Source organism: Carassius auratus, unplaced genomic scaffold (genome assembly GCF_003368295.1).
Source record: "Carassius auratus strain Wakin unplaced genomic scaffold, ASM336829v1 scaf_tig00045851, whole genome shotgun sequence".
Taxonomy (NCBI): Eukaryota; Metazoa; Chordata; class Actinopteri; order Cypriniformes; family Cyprinidae; genus Carassius; species Carassius auratus.
The window spans coordinates 41784-58977 of record NW_020526942.1 but is presented as its reverse complement, the minus strand read 5'-3'; the positions used below and the strand labels follow the sequence as shown (position 1 = coordinate 58977).

Here is a 17194-nt window from a genome sequence, read left to right as displayed (position 1 = left end):
GCCTGTTCGCGACTCGGTTGATTCAGATCGGCACTTCGCAGCCTGTTCGCGACTCGGTTGATTCAGATCGGCACTTCGGAGCATGTTCGCGACTCGGTTGATTCAGATCGGCACTTCGGAGCCTGTTCGCGACTCGGTTGATTCAGATCGGCACTTCGGAGCCTGTTCGCGACTCGGTTGATTCAGATCGCCACTTCGGAGAATGGTCGCGACTCGGTTGATTCAGATCGGGACATCGGAGCATGTTTGAGATTTTGTTAAATTCAGACATCGAAGCAGGAAGTGTTTGTCAAACAGTTAATTGGTGATAAATGAATATTTGGACTTGAGGCTTTTTTTTACTTGTCGATTCAGCACACAAAGGTGGACCCACTCTAGACTTAATCATCAGTAGAGCTCTAAAATTTTCATCCATTGTTATTAAGGACGTTATTCATAACCGTACTGAAAATAAGTAAATATTGTTAGCTGATGCTAACTGTCTAGCTAACAAACTTGCTGGTGGTATATATATATATATATACATATATATATATACATATATATATATATATATATATATATATATATATATATATACATATATATACATATATATACACTGTTAGAAATGTCTGTAAATTCAACAGTATTTAACTGTAAAATGAACTGTATTTTACTGTAGGACAGTTATACAGCATATTACTGTATTTTAAAGTTACATTTTGGGGAATACCCTCTTGGCGACACTAAATTACAGTATTTTTAATTTACTGTAAATCTAAATACAGTAAAGAAAAAATGAGCGCGAAACCTGACCAATCACAGATCAAGTTTAATTTCCCACTTGGAGAAAGAAGAAAACAAGACACACAGATGCGAAAAGAACCAGTCAGATGCAAAGGTGGGTACAAATATTACTTCTTTTACTTTAAATATATTATATCTTTGGTTTAACTAAAACAAAAATATAAATAAAAAAACGCTGCCACTGAACGGCGCGCAGTCACCTCACATTTATGCTCAATATGCTGTGAAGAGAGCTAGAGAGAGTTGTGGTGACACTGTGCAAACATTCATATTTCTTTCCTTTCTTTCCCTTTTCTGAACGTTTCACCGTCAAAATATGGACATTAACGGGTCTCTGCCTTGGGTTTGACCCCACTCCAGGAGCTGGTGAGTGTTCATGTGAACTGTTAGCCGAACAACAAAGCTTTCGTGGATTTAGCTTAAAGTCAGTCGGATTTTTTCCCGCTATTATCGCTTGCTGTTAACTGATTACCCCATATAAATGCACGTCATGCTTGTAGTGCTAGAGTAAAACCCGCAATGTTCGTGCGTGTGCAAACACTGGCGTCTATTAATCATGCCAAAGGGCATAAAAACACGGCGAATTTAAGGTTTTCGTGTGCAGTTCCTGAATGCTCATACACTTTTCAAAGCCTCTCCGCCCCTCAGTCTCACATTTAACGTTACCGCAAACACATAAAGTTAAGGAAACTAAACAACCAAGAGAAAAATATGTCTACTTCAAATGTAACATTTGTTCTGTACATCAGCATCGGGAGAATAACATAATCTCGTTCGCGAAAATGCGCCGCAAATGGCACAGAACATAATGGAAATGTTTTCAGGGGACCCCAGTAAGTGACAAACCCGACTGTGTACATCCAATGCGCGATCAACGGCTGTCCGAATATACTCACTCGTTTTCATTCACAGCTTCAAGTGAACCGTATTAGTGGACTAATGTAGAAATGAGTGAATGAGTGTTAAGGGGGCGATTTCGGATTTAGGCAACGTAATTTCCTCATTATTTTAACCTGGGATGTTCTCGTGACAAAGCAGCATGGTGTCTATCAGCTTAATAGCTGTACTTAGGACATAAATGTCTTATTTTTGCTGTTAACATAACTGTTGCAAATAAATACATTTTATACAAAAAAAGTTTTCGTAATATGCTTTATTTATCTGTGTGTGTCTCAACTTTAAAAGTAGCTGTTTCATCTTTGGATCCTACATTACCTTACATTTCTTACCTATGAAACTTATTTAAACATAACATTACAATTTTTTTTACAATGTTACTAATGTATAGATTAATATCTCACCCTCATGTTCTTTTTACATTTTTTATATTGTATATAAAGTTGTATGTCATAAATATGTAATCTCTGTATTTTTTGCAAGAAAATAAAAGTAGACGTTGAGTACTAAACATGCTCCATCCGGGTTCGTCACATATTGGGTCCCCTGGAAATATTTCCGTTGTGTTCTGTGCCATTTGCAGTGCATTTCTGTATTTGGTTGTGTTGTAAGTATTTGGTTGTTTTGTTAGACATTTTTCACATCAAATGATCTAACTTTTTTTTCTGTTATGTAAAGGTTGAATGTTAACCCTGACAACAGCAAGTGCTCCTCAAAGTTCCACGTCATCAAAAGAAGTGGGAAGATGGTGCAAAGGAAGAACTCTGGTCTGAACCCTCATGTATCCTCCTTCATTAAAGGGATAGTTCACCCAAAAAATTTATTCACCCATTAATAACTCACCCTCATGTCGTTCCAAACCCGTGAGACCTCCATTTATCTCCTCTGTCCCTCCATTGAAGCTGTGTGTTCGGTCTGCTGTCCATGTCCAGAAAGGTAAGAAACACATCATCAAAGTAGTCCATGTGACATCAGAGGGTCAGTTAGAATTTTTTGAAGCATCGAAAATACGTTTTGGTCCAAAAATAGCAAAGACTACGACTTTATTCAGCATTGTCTTCTCTTCCGTGTCTGTTGTGAGAGAGAGTTCAAAACAAAGCAGTTTGTGATATCTGGTTCGCGAACGAATCACTCCATGTAATTGGATCCTTTTGAGCCAGTTCACCAAATCGAACTGAATCATTTTAAACGGTTCGCATCTCCAATACGCATTAATCCACAAATGACTTAAACTGTTAACTTTTTTTAATGTGGCTGACACTTCTGAGTTCAAACAAACCAATATCCCGGAGTAATTAATTTACTCAAAAAGTATACTGACTGAACTGCTGTGAGGAGAGAACTGAAGATGAACACCGAGCTGAGCCAGATAATGCCAGCCACATTAAAAAAGTTAACAGCTTAAGTAATTTGTGAATTAATGCATATTGGAGACGCGAACAGTATAAAACGATTCAATTTGATTTGGTGAACTGGTTCAAAAAGATCCGGTTACATCGAATGATTCATGAACTGGATATCACAAACTGCTTTGTTTTGAACTCTCTCTCACAACAGACCCGGAAGAGAAGACAATGCTGAATAAAGTCGTAGTTTTTGCTATTTTTGGACCAAAATGTATTTTCGACGCTTCAAAAAATTCTAACCGACCCTGTGATGCCACATGGACTACTTTGATGATGGAACTCTGAGAGCTCTCGGACTAAATCTAAAATATCTTAAACTGTGTTCTGAAGATAAACAGAAGTCTCACGGGTTTGGAACGACATGAGGGTAAGTTATTAATGACCTAATTCAGATTTTTGGGTGAACTATCCCTTTAAGGAGTTTCTGGATTTCAGCTGGCAAAACTATAAGCTACTAAGAGCAAATACATTCTACACAGGAGTTTTCTGAATTTGTAAATTTTTAAGATTGTTCTTATGACTGAATCTGTTCATGTCTGTTGTTTTAAAATGCTCTTAATATGAAACTTTTATGTATAAATGAAATGTATTCAAGTTTTTGGAAAACTGAAAGTACAATCTGCAAGAATATTAAAATGTTATTTCAAGTATTACAATTTAACTGTTAAACCAATAAAAGAAGTTAAACAGTCTTTTGTTTCTTTTTATAGTTTTTACTACTGAGACAGGAGACCTGTTGAAATACAATAATTTGTAAAGTTTTACAATACATAAAAGTGAACCAATTACAGTAAATTTCACAGTGTAAAGTAATATTTTATTGTATTAAAATATATAAAAGGAGAAAAAAACATAATTGTGTTTTACAGTAAAAAATATATTACTGCAAATACATTTACAGCAAGTTAAATGGTACTGTAAATATGAATACAGTATTTTTACTGTAAGTTTAATTTACAGTAAGTTACTGGCAAACTGCTGCCAGTAAGTTACTGTAATTTCTACAGGAAATATTTTACAGTGTATATATATACATATATACATATATACATATATATATATATATATATATATATATATATATATATATATATATATACATATATATATATATATATAGATTACATCTGGGGAGAAAAGAAAGGATGTGATGTTCAGAACATGGTAACTACAGTAATTATCAAAGTGGGGAAGAGATGCACCCCATTTGGCCAGTGGTGTTTTTACACCCCAGACAAGGTTTGAGAAGGAAAAAATCGTTATGAAAATATAATTATATTTTCCCTAAAATCTTCAGGCCTTATTATCATGTCATATATAACTGTTGTTCTGTAAAACAACAAACTTTAAAATACTTTGTTCTTACTGGTGAAAATCAGATGGTCATCTCTGTTTTCTCTCAGGTACATCACAGTGTAAGCTTCACAGTTAACATTACTCTCATCAATGTAGTCCATATCAACAACAAAAATATATCTTGACTCCATATAGTGGTTATTTTGGAAAAAATCCCAGGTATTTTGAGCAGTAGGATTATAAATTTTTTTTTTTTTAAAATGTGCTAATATAAAATTAAATTAGCCTATATAAAATTGCAAACATCTATCTTTCAGTACTTTTTTACTTAAGTACATAAAAAATGTAGTACTTTTGTACTTTCACTTGAGTAAAATTGAAAAAGGAGTACTTTTACTTTTACTGGAGTAATATTTTATTATACGTATCTGTTAGTGCTGTCAAAATTAGCGCGTTAACGCATTCGATTAATTTGAAATATTTAACGCGTTAAAATAAAATAACGCAATTAACGCGGTTGCAGTTTTTTTTATTTCCAGTTGTGGCCTATGTGTGTTCAACGTGCAAAGAAATATGGATAAGACCAAGGAAGGACTTTTAGACGGAAAGTTTCAGTATAAAACTCTGCCGGACTACTCTTCAGTCTGCCACAAGAAACATTATGACTGTATGACTGTAACAGTGCGTAAATCAGACCTTTCTGTAACGCTAACGTTAATAAGCTTAAACGAAAATAAAGAAATAATTGTGTAGCGGAGTATTTTTTGTACACAGTGCCGCGAACTGTCAATCACTCCTGTGCGCGTGCATCACTGTCCTCCTCGCAGCTGCAGCAACTTGCGCTCTCTCTCTTCATCAAGCTTTAAAACAAAAAGGGGACAAAAAGATCATATTGTCTTTGTGCATAGGCTATAGATTAATTAGATAAATAAATATCTAAATTTGTGCCTTGCCGTCTACGGTATTTTTTTAGAACTTAGAAAAAAGATGCTGCAGCCAATGAACAGCCAGCGGGGGCTGCAGGACGACTCCTCCGCAGACAGTTTTTAATGTTTATCAGACAATAAATACTCAAGATTTTGCTTTAGTATAACTCACAACGAGTTTCACACACCTTCTCCGGCCACGTTGAGTTGTTGACACTTAACAGTGGGAAAAGCGACACATGCGCTATTCACTTGTATTATTTAAGGGTGAATGGGTAATGTAGTTTCTGCTATGGGTGGGATGAAATAGGAAGCTAGCATTGTGAAGGGCGCTCTGAAAATCGGCAGTGCAGGTAAAAGATTAAAACCTCTATTAAAACAGATGTCCAAATGAGTGTACCGGTACGCTACAAGCACGTTCTGGGCGCACGGAGAGGTGGCGGTATGCTCAAGAGCTATATTTGGAAGTGGCGGTACTGAGTACCGGTGCATACCTGCCCACTTAAAGCACTGGCAATGACTATACTTTGGAATTTTTTTGCAGTCCACTTAGAATTCAACATGGAAATCATTTTTGTTTTTTATTGGCATTGATTGTTTTGAAATTCAAATGATACTTACATGCCTGTGTTTTTATTTCTGTAATAAATATGGCTTTCAAGCCAACAGTTAATTTGGAGGATATTGATGGTTTATTGCAGGTATGTTGTTTACATGAGAAAATCTGTGTTACAAGTTAAACAAAAATTCCAATAAACAATCATATTTTGAATTTAAATAGTTTCTTTGTCTTGAGTTTACATTAATTATTTACATTTTACATTTACATATCCCAAAAGTTTCAGTCTTTTAATTGCGATTAATCGCGATTAATCGCGATTAATTTTAAAAAATTGTGCGATTAATTAGTTAATTTTTTTTAATCGATTGACAGCACTAGTATCTGTACTTTTACTCAAGTACTTGATTTGTGTACTTCGTCCACCACTGTATACATATGAATGTATGTATGTGAGCTGGCCCACATCTGGCACGGTTCTGATTCGCAATCCCCAAACTGACTCAAATGATTCGGGAACCCGCTTTGAACTCCCGAACTGACTCAAATGATTCGCGATCCCGCTACGAACTCCCGAACTGATTCAAATGATCCCCAAACTGACTCAAATGATTCGCGAACCCGTTTAGAACTCCCGAACTGACTCAATTGATTCGCGATCCCGCTCCGAACTCCTGAACTGACTCAAATGATTCGCGAACCCGCTACGAACTCCCAAACTGATTCAAATGATTCGCAATCTCCAAACTGACTCAAATGATTCGCGATCCCGCTACGAACTCCCGAACTGATTCCAATGATTCGCGATCTCCAAACTGACTCAAATGATTCGCGATCCCCGCTTTGAACTCCCGAACTGACTCAAATGATTCGCGCTCCGAACTCTCGAATTGATTCATTTGAAAAAAATAATTATATAATCAACACTTCCACGATTCGTTAATCTCGACAGCTGTAATAGTAAATATATTAGGGCCGGGACTCGATTAAAAAAAATAATCTAATTAATTAGAGGCTTTGTAATTAATTAATCGAAATTAATCGCATATAAATATTTGACCTGAAAACAGTGAGAAGTAATTTTTTTTCACATGGATTTATAGTATACCATTGAATAATGACTGAATACATAAGCTTAAGCAACAAAATATTGTTTATTTTTGTTCAACCAAGTCTAGCAGACCAGTGCAATTTTTGCCATGAAGTGTAGTAATAGCATATTTAGAAACAATTTAGAAATAGTAAATTTCAGAAATTCAGGAAGCTTATAGGTGCTGGAACCTTCTGTAAAGTGTTTTTTTTTTTTAAAGTAAAACACAATACTGTCAATTACATTCAGAACATTGGAAACACTGACTATTAGAAAACATCTCTCTGTTGCTTCAGAGGCCATAACATACTAAGTCCAACTCTCAATAACCTTGGCCAAAACGATAAAGAGTTCAACATAAACTGTTGCACCAACAAAATAATATATATTTCAACATAAAGTGTAAAGTCCACGCTAGCTGCTATATGTTTTGCGTTGAGGTGATACTTGAGGCTCGATGTGCTGCAGGCTGCAGTGATATGCGGAGCGAATGGCGAACGCTAGTTGGTGCTTCAGTATAATCGGTCCGCCGAAACAAATCCAGTGAGAAACGTTCCGCGGTGCAAAAATAAGTTATTAAAAATGCGGGATTTTTTTTTTCTGTAATTAATTAATCTTAGTTAACGCGTTATTTTTTGTGTAATTAATTAATCTCAATTAACGCGTTAAAGTCCCGGCCCTAAAATATATATATATAGAGAGAGAGAGAGAGAGAGAGAGAGAGAGAGTGAGAGGGGTTCCACATCCCAGAGAGCAACATAGTGTCGGGCCAGATGTGGGCCGAATCTGGACCGAAGCTGCTTGCTGTCAGGGTATGGCCTAGAATAAAATAAGTAGGCAAAAAATTAGTAGTAGGCCTATATTTCATTCCATGTCGTTGTAGATCACAGGCTAAAGTAAAATTCAAATGGCGTTTTATGAATAAAGTTGTCAAGTCTGCTTTGTCAATAACATGCAGCAGCCAGAAACAATATAATATTATTTTTTATTTTATTATTAATTTAATTAATTAATTTATTTATTTATTATTATTATTATTATTATTATTATTATTATTTTATTTTGCAAGCACCACTAGCAAAGAATCCGCAGGATTAATAAACTCTGCTGTCTGCCGCTTCTCTCCTGGTGAAAATGAACTGAGCTCGTGGTTGCCACTTGTCGGTGCAGTACAGAAGGGATGAAACCCACACATTAAAACAAATATTAAAGCATAATCTCATTTTTTACTCACAAACAAAAATACAAAAAATCAAGCTACATTTATGTTTTCCGTTTCTTAAACAAAACGAAAATCAAACCATTTCTCATTTATCTTTATTTACTTTTAAATAGAAAATCAAATGTCCAAAATATACATGGACCATAATGAAGTAAAATAAACTGTTAGTATAAAAATATTTACAAAACTATCAATACTTTGTTGACCAATTACCAAGCAATGCTTAATTTTGTTCAGACTGTTGGTTAAAAGGTTGCATTAGCAATTCAGGAAAAAACACATAAACAAAAGATGGTGAGGCCGAAGTGTCAGAATAATTTTTGGTCCCATTTAAAAAAAAAATCAATTTCACTAGTAGTCCACTGTATGAAGAATCTGTGGATATAATATGTCACAGTTCGCTTTATTTTGCTATACTCACTTACATAAATGTATTACAGTATCCTATACCTATTAGTGAAAAATATATATATATATATATCAAAATTACATCTGGTGTCTGAATAATTGTTGGATTGACTGTGCATTAATTCATGTTAAAACTACTAAGTAATTCAGTCAAGAGCAGTGAGTGATTTTCTTTCTTTAATTTTATTTGATTAACATTACAGCAGCCAGGAGCTAAATTAGGCGCGGTCACTTTAAGAGACAATGAATGCATCCAATATAGTGCACAACCGATTTTTTTTTCTACTGTTTGCTTTCACCTAAGACATAACCAACAGTTTATCCAAACGTACTTTCTAAGACAGGTATAATGACCCATATATTTTAAAAAGTGAGGGACAAACAAATTGAAACATACAAAGCCTTAAGAATTACAGGAAGGACAGGAGGAGAGGAAGAGGAAATGAAGAGACTCGTCAGAATCACACAGCGGTGTCTGCATGTATTATTGAAGCATGTGAAACTCTCAGAGACACAGTTACATAAGAGCCATGGCCAGCAGACTCAGCGCTGTTTCCAGGGATCTTCTGAAGCTGCACTTTGGTATTTAGAGGACAAAGAAATAATGAAGTGGAAAGAGCCACGCAGCTCTCGCTCCTCACGCTCTTCTGGAGTCTGATTATTAAATACCCTGTCATTAATCTTGCTGGATGTTTGTCTGCATGTATTAGGAAAGCATTATGTAAATCCATTGACTTAATCCATTGACTTATATATGCTTCTGTTGCTGTTATTAATATTTTTTCTTTTCCACTGTTGCATAGCTTATTAATATTAATATCCTTCTTTCTATACCCTATGATTTATGACAAAGAAATACATAATGCACATTATAGTATTATTATTGTCTTATTTTGCAACTTTACACAGTACCCTCTAATAAATTATTATTATTATTTTTTTTTTATTGTAGTATTTGTAGTGTTTTTGGTGACTCTGAAATTAGACCATTCTTATTTTACGTTTATAATTAATTGCTATTTCTTGGCAACATTTAAATACATAAGTGTAAATGTTAAAAGACCATTCCTTCCTTTTTTTATTTTCAAGATAGATATAGATTTGTATTAGAATTTTTTAAAGAATTCTAAAAAATTTCAGTTCAGCGTGTGCATATCTTATTAATATTGATAAAGTTATTTTTATGCCTGATGCTTTATGAGAAAGACATGTGGAACATAATGCACATTAGTATAATGATTGTCTTATTTCCAACTTTACACTTTTTAATAAATTATTTAATTAATTTAACCTTCATAATAAACCTATTTTATTTTATTTTATTATGAATAAATATTGATTAAATTATTTATTTACTCTCTTGACATTATTTCATTTTTATTTTACTATTTGTACTTCATTTGCAAATCATAGCATATTTTATGCACAGTAATGCACAGTATATTGAAAACATACACAGTCCCTCATTAAGATATTTAAATAAATGCAAAAGTTAATAATGGGTTTTCTAATATCATTTTGCATTATGAACTGTGCGTGACCTTAGAAGCTTGATATATATATATAAGTTATGTTCAGTCCTACTGCATTCAGATATTATGTAACACAAGAGAAACATTTGAGTGTATTAACTTATTCATGCGGCTGCCTGAATAATTCTAGAGCTGAGAGAGAGAGAGAGAGAGAGAGAGAGATAGAGAGAGAGTTGCTAAGAAGTTGCTAGAGAATTCTGGATAGTTGCTAGGCTCTATGATATTGTGGTCTCCAGATATGGCTTGTGTTCCTCTACGACCCAAAAAGTTAAAGTCATAGTGATGTTAACCACCTTAACAACAGCTCTGATAAACAAAATAACAGTCAGGCAACTCTTCAAATCTCCGGAACACAAAAACATCTGAATCTTCAGCATGTTTCTGTAATGACTCTTTCATCCTGAAGGCTGATCAGAGTGAAATCTGTCTTAAAAACAAAACTCCTGGGCCCGTATTCATAAAGAATCTAAAGGCAAAAAGTAGCTCCTAGTGACAAAATTCTAAGAAAATTCTTAGAAATGTGGGCGTTTACTCTTAAAATTAAAGAAAAAATCCTAGTAAAGAAAAACGTAATTCAGAAAGCATCTTAACCCTTAAAAGAGGTCTTTAGGTCAAACTTGTTAGGAGCACAGATGAGGACTTTTAAGAGGCTTAAGAGTTTCTTTAGCAGAGGAGAAAATGGCAGAGAGACGAAGAGGCAGAAGAAATGTGTTGCAGACAATGGATGACAGTGAGTTAATAATACGGTATTATATACAGATTATACAGATTATATAATCTTTTATAATTTAATATATAAATTAAAGTAATCACTACATTACGATATTTGGCAACTGGGAAAATGCAACAATGCAATAGTGATGATTTGGGTCTGTCACAACGTTCTGTAAGCAGAGTGATCACACAAACAATTACAGCACTTTCAGAACATCTTATTGTGTCACAGTTCATTTAGTTTCCACTGGACATACCCACCTTGCAGGCTCAAAAAACAGCATTTATGAATATAGCAGGCTTATAGGTGCGCACAAGCACGGAGAATGAACCGTTAATAGTTTGTGCTATACGCTCCCATGTCTGCTTCTTGTCCCTTGCTGTGACACCCGGCCCGAATTTTCCTTTAAGAATGGCCTTGTGTTCATCCACTAACTGGCTAACAGTAAACAGTGTTCCTCTGTCCAGTTGGGCTTTCTCGCCCTTCTTGGTTTTGATTCCATGTTTGATACATTAAAACCAACACTCAAACCGCCACTTAAATAGGACAGCAATCACTGTAATTGGAAAGAGTGGAACACTTTTTATCATTCTAAGTCAATCAAATACCTTATAGGAAATTACAAGCATGATAAATAAAAAAAAAAGGATTTATAGACACACATATAATGTGTGTGTGTGAGAGAATGGTCAAATAGGATAAATTACTCATGTAAATTCAAAGTGAGAATTAGAATAGACCCTATACTTAAAATCACTCTTTTTTTCCTTCTTGGACAACCAACCAATCACAGTCTTCAAAAGATTGTGTCATACATAGCAACAGGGTCAACCCCGCCTCCTCACTAAGATGAAAGTTTTTGTCTTTTCCTTACTCAGAGTTGCTCTCAGATCGATCCCGAATCGCTTTTAAGCTAAGACTCCTACTTAAAAGTTTTTAAGCTAAATTAAGAGTTTTCTGAGAGGATTCTAGAATCTTTATGAATACAGGCCCTGGTTTGTATGAAGACAGGAAGTCGTCAAAAGCTCCTGAGAGGGCAAACAACACACATCAAGACTTTGTTTGCTGACAGATGAAGTTCATTATTTCACAGATGCTATTATGACTGTACAGTATGAAAGATGATCAAACCAGAGGATTAAAGTCTGTCTGTAATCAAACAACAGAAGGAGGACATGAGAAGGAAAAAGAAAAGAGCTGAAAGTGGAGAAGTTGAGAATTCCTAGAAAGTTTGTGACCTTTTTTTTTAGATCAGAGCACAACAACAAATAATCCAAAAGTATAAAATATGAAGTGTTCATTTATTTTATTTTATTTTATTTATTTGGGGGGTGGGGGGATGATAGGAATGCCAGACCTAAAAACTGTTGAACATTTCCACCATTGTTACACAGAAAAAAAAGAAGATGAAAAAAAAGATACAGCCAACTGAACATAGGTTGTCCTTTGGGGCAAGTTGTCACAATCTGTTATATTTAGTCATTTAGCAGACACTTTTATCCAAAGGGAGGACAAATGAGGAAAATGGAATCAATCATAATCAACAAAAGAGTAATGACATACAAGTGCTATAACAAGTCTCAGTTAGCTGAACGCAGTATATGTCGCAAGGGTTTTTTAAATACTAAAATAAAAATAAAACAGATAGAATAGAAAAAGAATAGAGCAAGCTAGTTAGTTTTGTTATGATACTGAATTGAGAAGAATACTTTTTTTTGTTTGTTTTGTAAATAATATTTTTTTTATTATTATGCTTCTGTAATACAGTTATTAATGTTTTCTCATTTCCAGTATGAGAAATAGGAAAGCATTATGCTCATTATTATTGCTGCATGTTTATATTTATATGAAATACCATTTTTAGATAATGCAATCTTCCTAATAAAAGCAACTTTTTTTGTAATTTTTTTTAATAATTAGTTTTTTTAAATAGTTTTTTTCATTTAGTTTAAAATTGTATAATTTATTATTATATTTGATTTTACTTGTGTTTATTTTTGCGCTTTGTTAGCAATAAAAATGGACCATTTATTTCATGCCAAAAATGCACCAAATACTAAAAACATAAGTAAGCCCTCATTAAAAGCTCATTGAAATTCAATTCAATTATGCCTTAATTATAAAATAATGCCTTCATTATAAACTATAAAGACTCATTCATTATACCCCAGGAAATGAAGATACAGGTCGAGTGATGGGGCAAGTTGTCACAGTGAGAACCTGCTGTTTAATAATAATGATTTGAGAATATCTTAGATTTCAGAATAGATTGAAAAATATATCTTTGTTTGTTGGTTTTAAATACTGTTTAAAATGCAATAAAGCAACATATCTATTTTTAAAATGCATTAGAGACCATTTAATGACTTTTTGTCACGGTAGGAAATCCAGTGTTTCCTCCGTGTCATGTTTTGTTATTGTTTTTGTACTTACGTTGTCTCCATGTGTTCGTTTAGTTGATTGTCATCACCTGGGTGTTGATTGTCTCGCTCCAGCTGATCGTCATCATACCTCTGCTACTTATACTCACCTCGCTCTCTCTCTGTTGTCAGATCCTCTCTTATGTCTCCACGTACAAACTGGATTACCGTCTTCCGTGTTTGTGTGCTGGTTGGATTCGTGTTGTCGTCCGCGTGTCAGTGTTCCGGTCTGTTCCTGGTTCTAACCATTGACCACCTTCACCTGCACCGCTGACTTCACCATCCCGCTCTTCGCACGCCACCGTAGACCTTCCTTGCCATTGCCAACACTCTGGACATTCCTTATCAATAAACAACATCTGATTGCCTGCAATTGCTTCCTCCTCTTTTGTCTGTCGTTACAGTAGGATCTGACCATCATGGAAGCAGCAGGCGATCGCTCCCCATCTCATCTCGAAGAATTTCTGCAACGAGCTGTGGGTCGTATGGATCGCCAAGACAAGGCGATAGATGAGATGGGTCGAGCCTTCCAAGCAATGGTGACGAAGGTGTCCGAGCTCGTCCTCCAGACGCAACAACAACAACAATCGTCACCCGCTGCGCCTCCCACGCCACCCACACCGCCGATCGTCTCCGGGGGGATTTCCCAGCCCGATCCACGCCTCCCCATCCCGGAGAAATATGCGGGTGAGCCAGAGTTCTGTCGATCTTTTTTGTCTCATTGTTCTCTGCACTTCGCCCTGCAGCCCCGCACGTTCTACACCGAGGAAATGAAGGTGGCATTCGTCTTATCTCTACTTACGGGAAGGGCTGCCCTCTGGGGGACGGCGGTGTGGGAGAACCAAGACAGCTGCTGTGCCTCGTTCCACGCACTTTCGGAAGAGATGAGACGGGTCTTCGACCGCTCCGCCGCCGGGAGGGAAGCGGCTTGGCTTCTCACGGACCTACGTCAAGGGGAAAGGTCCGTTTCTGACTATTCGATTGAGTTCCGCACCCTGGCGGCGGAGTGTAAGTGGAACGAGGAGGCGCAGTGGGATCACTTCCTGCATGGGTTGGCTGACCGCATCCAACAGGAGATCCGCGCCGTCGAGCTCCCCACTTCTCTCAACAGTCTGATTGACCTAACCATCAGAGTGGAGAATCGACTCGATCAAGCCACCAGACGGAGGGGGAGAGCAGTTCTCACGAACAGACCGGAGGCCCAATATCAGCGCTCAGATGTTGCGGTCAGCCCACCGGGAGATCTTGAACCCATGCAGGTGGGGCGAGCTCGGCTCTCCCGGGAGGAGAGGATCAGGCGGAGATCCCTGGGACTATGTTTATACTGCGGCAGTCAAGAACATCACATCCAGCGTTGTCCGGTAAAAGACCAAGCCCGATAGTAAGACGGAGGCTACTATCGGGTGGGATCTCTGCCAGAAAGACCTCTTCTACATCGACACTCCTTCCGGTGAGTCTACGGTGGTCCACCCACGCACTCGAGCATCACGCCTTGTTGGATTCTGGGGCAGAGGGTAATTTCATGGACTTCCAGTTCGCTAGTAAGCTCAACATTCCTCTCACCTCCCTCAAACACCCCATTGCACCCTTTGCTCTCAATGGACACAGACTACCAGTCATCACTCAGACCACCTTACCTGTTTCCCTCACCACCTCCGGCAATCATACAGAGGAGATATCATTCTACATTACGGACTCACCTTCATCCCCCATCGTTCTCGGTCACACCTGGCTTCAGAAACACAACCCCAGCATCAATTGGCGCCTTGGATCTGTGGTTAGCTGGAGCGAGGAATGTCATTTGTCTTGTCTTTTGTCTGCTGGTGTTAATGTTTCTGAGTCTGTGTTTCAGGGGGAAGCAGTGGATTTGGCTAGCGTGCCCGCGGAGTACCACGACCTGAAGGAGGTGTTCAGTAAGTCTCGTGCTGATTCTCTTCCTCCTCATCGTCCCTATGACTGTGCGATAGAGTTATTGCCAGGTACTTCTCCGCCTAAGGGCAAGTTATATTCTTTGTCTGTTCCAGAGACGGCGGCCATGGAGAAATATATATCCAGTTCTCTAGCAACGGGGTTTATCCGCCCTTCCTCTTCTCCAGCGGGGGCGGGGTTCTTTTTTGTGGGAAAGAAGGACGGATCCTTGCGACCTTGCATTGACTACCGAGGGCTGAACAACATAACGGTAAAGAATACCTATCCTTTGCCGCTTATGTCTTCAGCTTTTGAGAGGTTGCAGGGAGCGTCCGTTTTCACTAAATTGGACTTACGTAATGCTTATCATTTGGTCCGCATCAGGGAGGGGGATGAGTGGAAGACTGCCTTTAACACCCCTAGAGGCCATTTTGAGTACTGCGTTATGCCGTTCGGGCTAACCAACTCGCCGGCAGTCTTTCAAGCACTCGTTAATGACGTGTTGCGAGACATGGTCGATCTGTTCATATATGTTTACCTGGATGACATATTGATCTTTTCTTCGTCTCTCCAGGAACACGTGCAACACGTACGACGAGTGCTTCTGCGGTTGCTAGAGAATGGATTGTTTGTCAAGGCGGAGAAATGCGTTTTTCATGCACAGTCTGTTTCTTTTCTAGGACACATCATTTCGACTGAGGGTGTTCGCATGGATCCTGAGAAGGTTAAGGCTGTGGTAAATTGGCCATCCCCTGAGTCTCGCAAGGCCCTGCAGAGATTTCTGGGGTTCGCCAATTTTTACCGGCGTTTCATTCGCAATTTCAGCCAACTAGCCGCTCCTCTGACCGCCTTGACCTCCCCTAGTTTGACGTTCAGGTGGTCAGACGCAGCTGAGGCTGCGTTTGCCAAACTGAAAAGCTGCTTTGTTTCAGCTCCCATTCTCGTCACCCCTGATCGCTCACGTCAATTCATAGTGGAGGTCGACGCGTCAGAGGTGGGGGTAGGAGCAGTGTTATCCCAACGCGCATCCTCAGACGGAAAGGTGCATCCGTGCGCGTATTATTCTCACCGTTTATCTCCTGCAGAGGTTAATTATGACATTGGCAATCGAGAGTTGTTGGCAGTCAAACTTGCACTGGAGGAATGGCGTCACTGGCTTGAAGGGTCGGGTGTACCTTTCATTGTATGGACAGACCATAAGAATCTAGAATACATTAGAACCGCCAAAAGACTTAACTCCAGGCAGGCTCGGTGGGCATTGTTTTTCGGTCGTTTCGATTTTACACTTTCTTACCGGCCGGGTTCCAAAAACATCAAACCCGATGCTTTATCCCGTCTTTTTGAGCGTTCCGATCGTACTGCTACTCCCGAGCCCATTTTACCGGGGACCATCATTATCTCCGCGCTCAGATGGGAGGTCGAATCGAAGGTGTTGACCGCCTTAGAAGGGGTAACGCCCCCGGCTCGTTGCCCACCGAACCGATTGTTTGTGCCGGAGAGGTTACGGTCAGACGTTCTCCAGTGGGGTCATTGTTCCAGTGTTGCTTGTCACCCAGGGGTTAGTAGAACTAGATTTCTGGTCAAGCAACGATTTTGGTGGCCTGGTATGGCTCGTGACGTCCACGATTTCGTCTTGGCTTGTTCAGTTTGCGCTATTGGTAAGACTTCCAATCGACCTCCAGATGGGTTACTCTTACCGCTGTCTGTCCCTTCAAGACCCTGGTCCCACATTTCGCTAGATTTTATCACCGCCCTCCCGCCCTCTAAAGGCAATACGGTGATTTTAACCGTAGTGGACCGGTTCTCGAAGGCGACTCATTTTATTCCCTTGCCCAAATTACCTTCAGCCAAGGAAACAGCGGTAGCTGTCATTGACCACGTCTTCCGCATACATGGCCTCCCGACAGACGTGGTTTCTGACAGGGGTCCCCAATTTGTGTCCAAATTTTGGCGAGAGTTTTGTAAATTGTTAGGAGCGACTGTTAGTCTTTCTTCCGGGTTCCATCCCCAGAGCAATGGTCAAACC

The 17194-nt window shown here is 38.3% G+C and overlaps 1 long non-coding RNA gene across 1 annotated transcript; it reads left to right on the top strand.

Annotated features, from left to right (window-relative positions):
- The first annotated feature begins 831 nt into the window (after window positions 1-831).
- Window positions 832-2498, top strand: LOC113088243 (uncharacterized). The gene is made up of 3 exons (XR_003285867.1): window positions 832-883; window positions 1150-1155; window positions 2365-2498. It is a non-coding gene; the product is annotated as an uncharacterized LOC113088243 (long non-coding RNA).
- Window positions 2499-17194: the final 14696 nt, after the last annotated feature.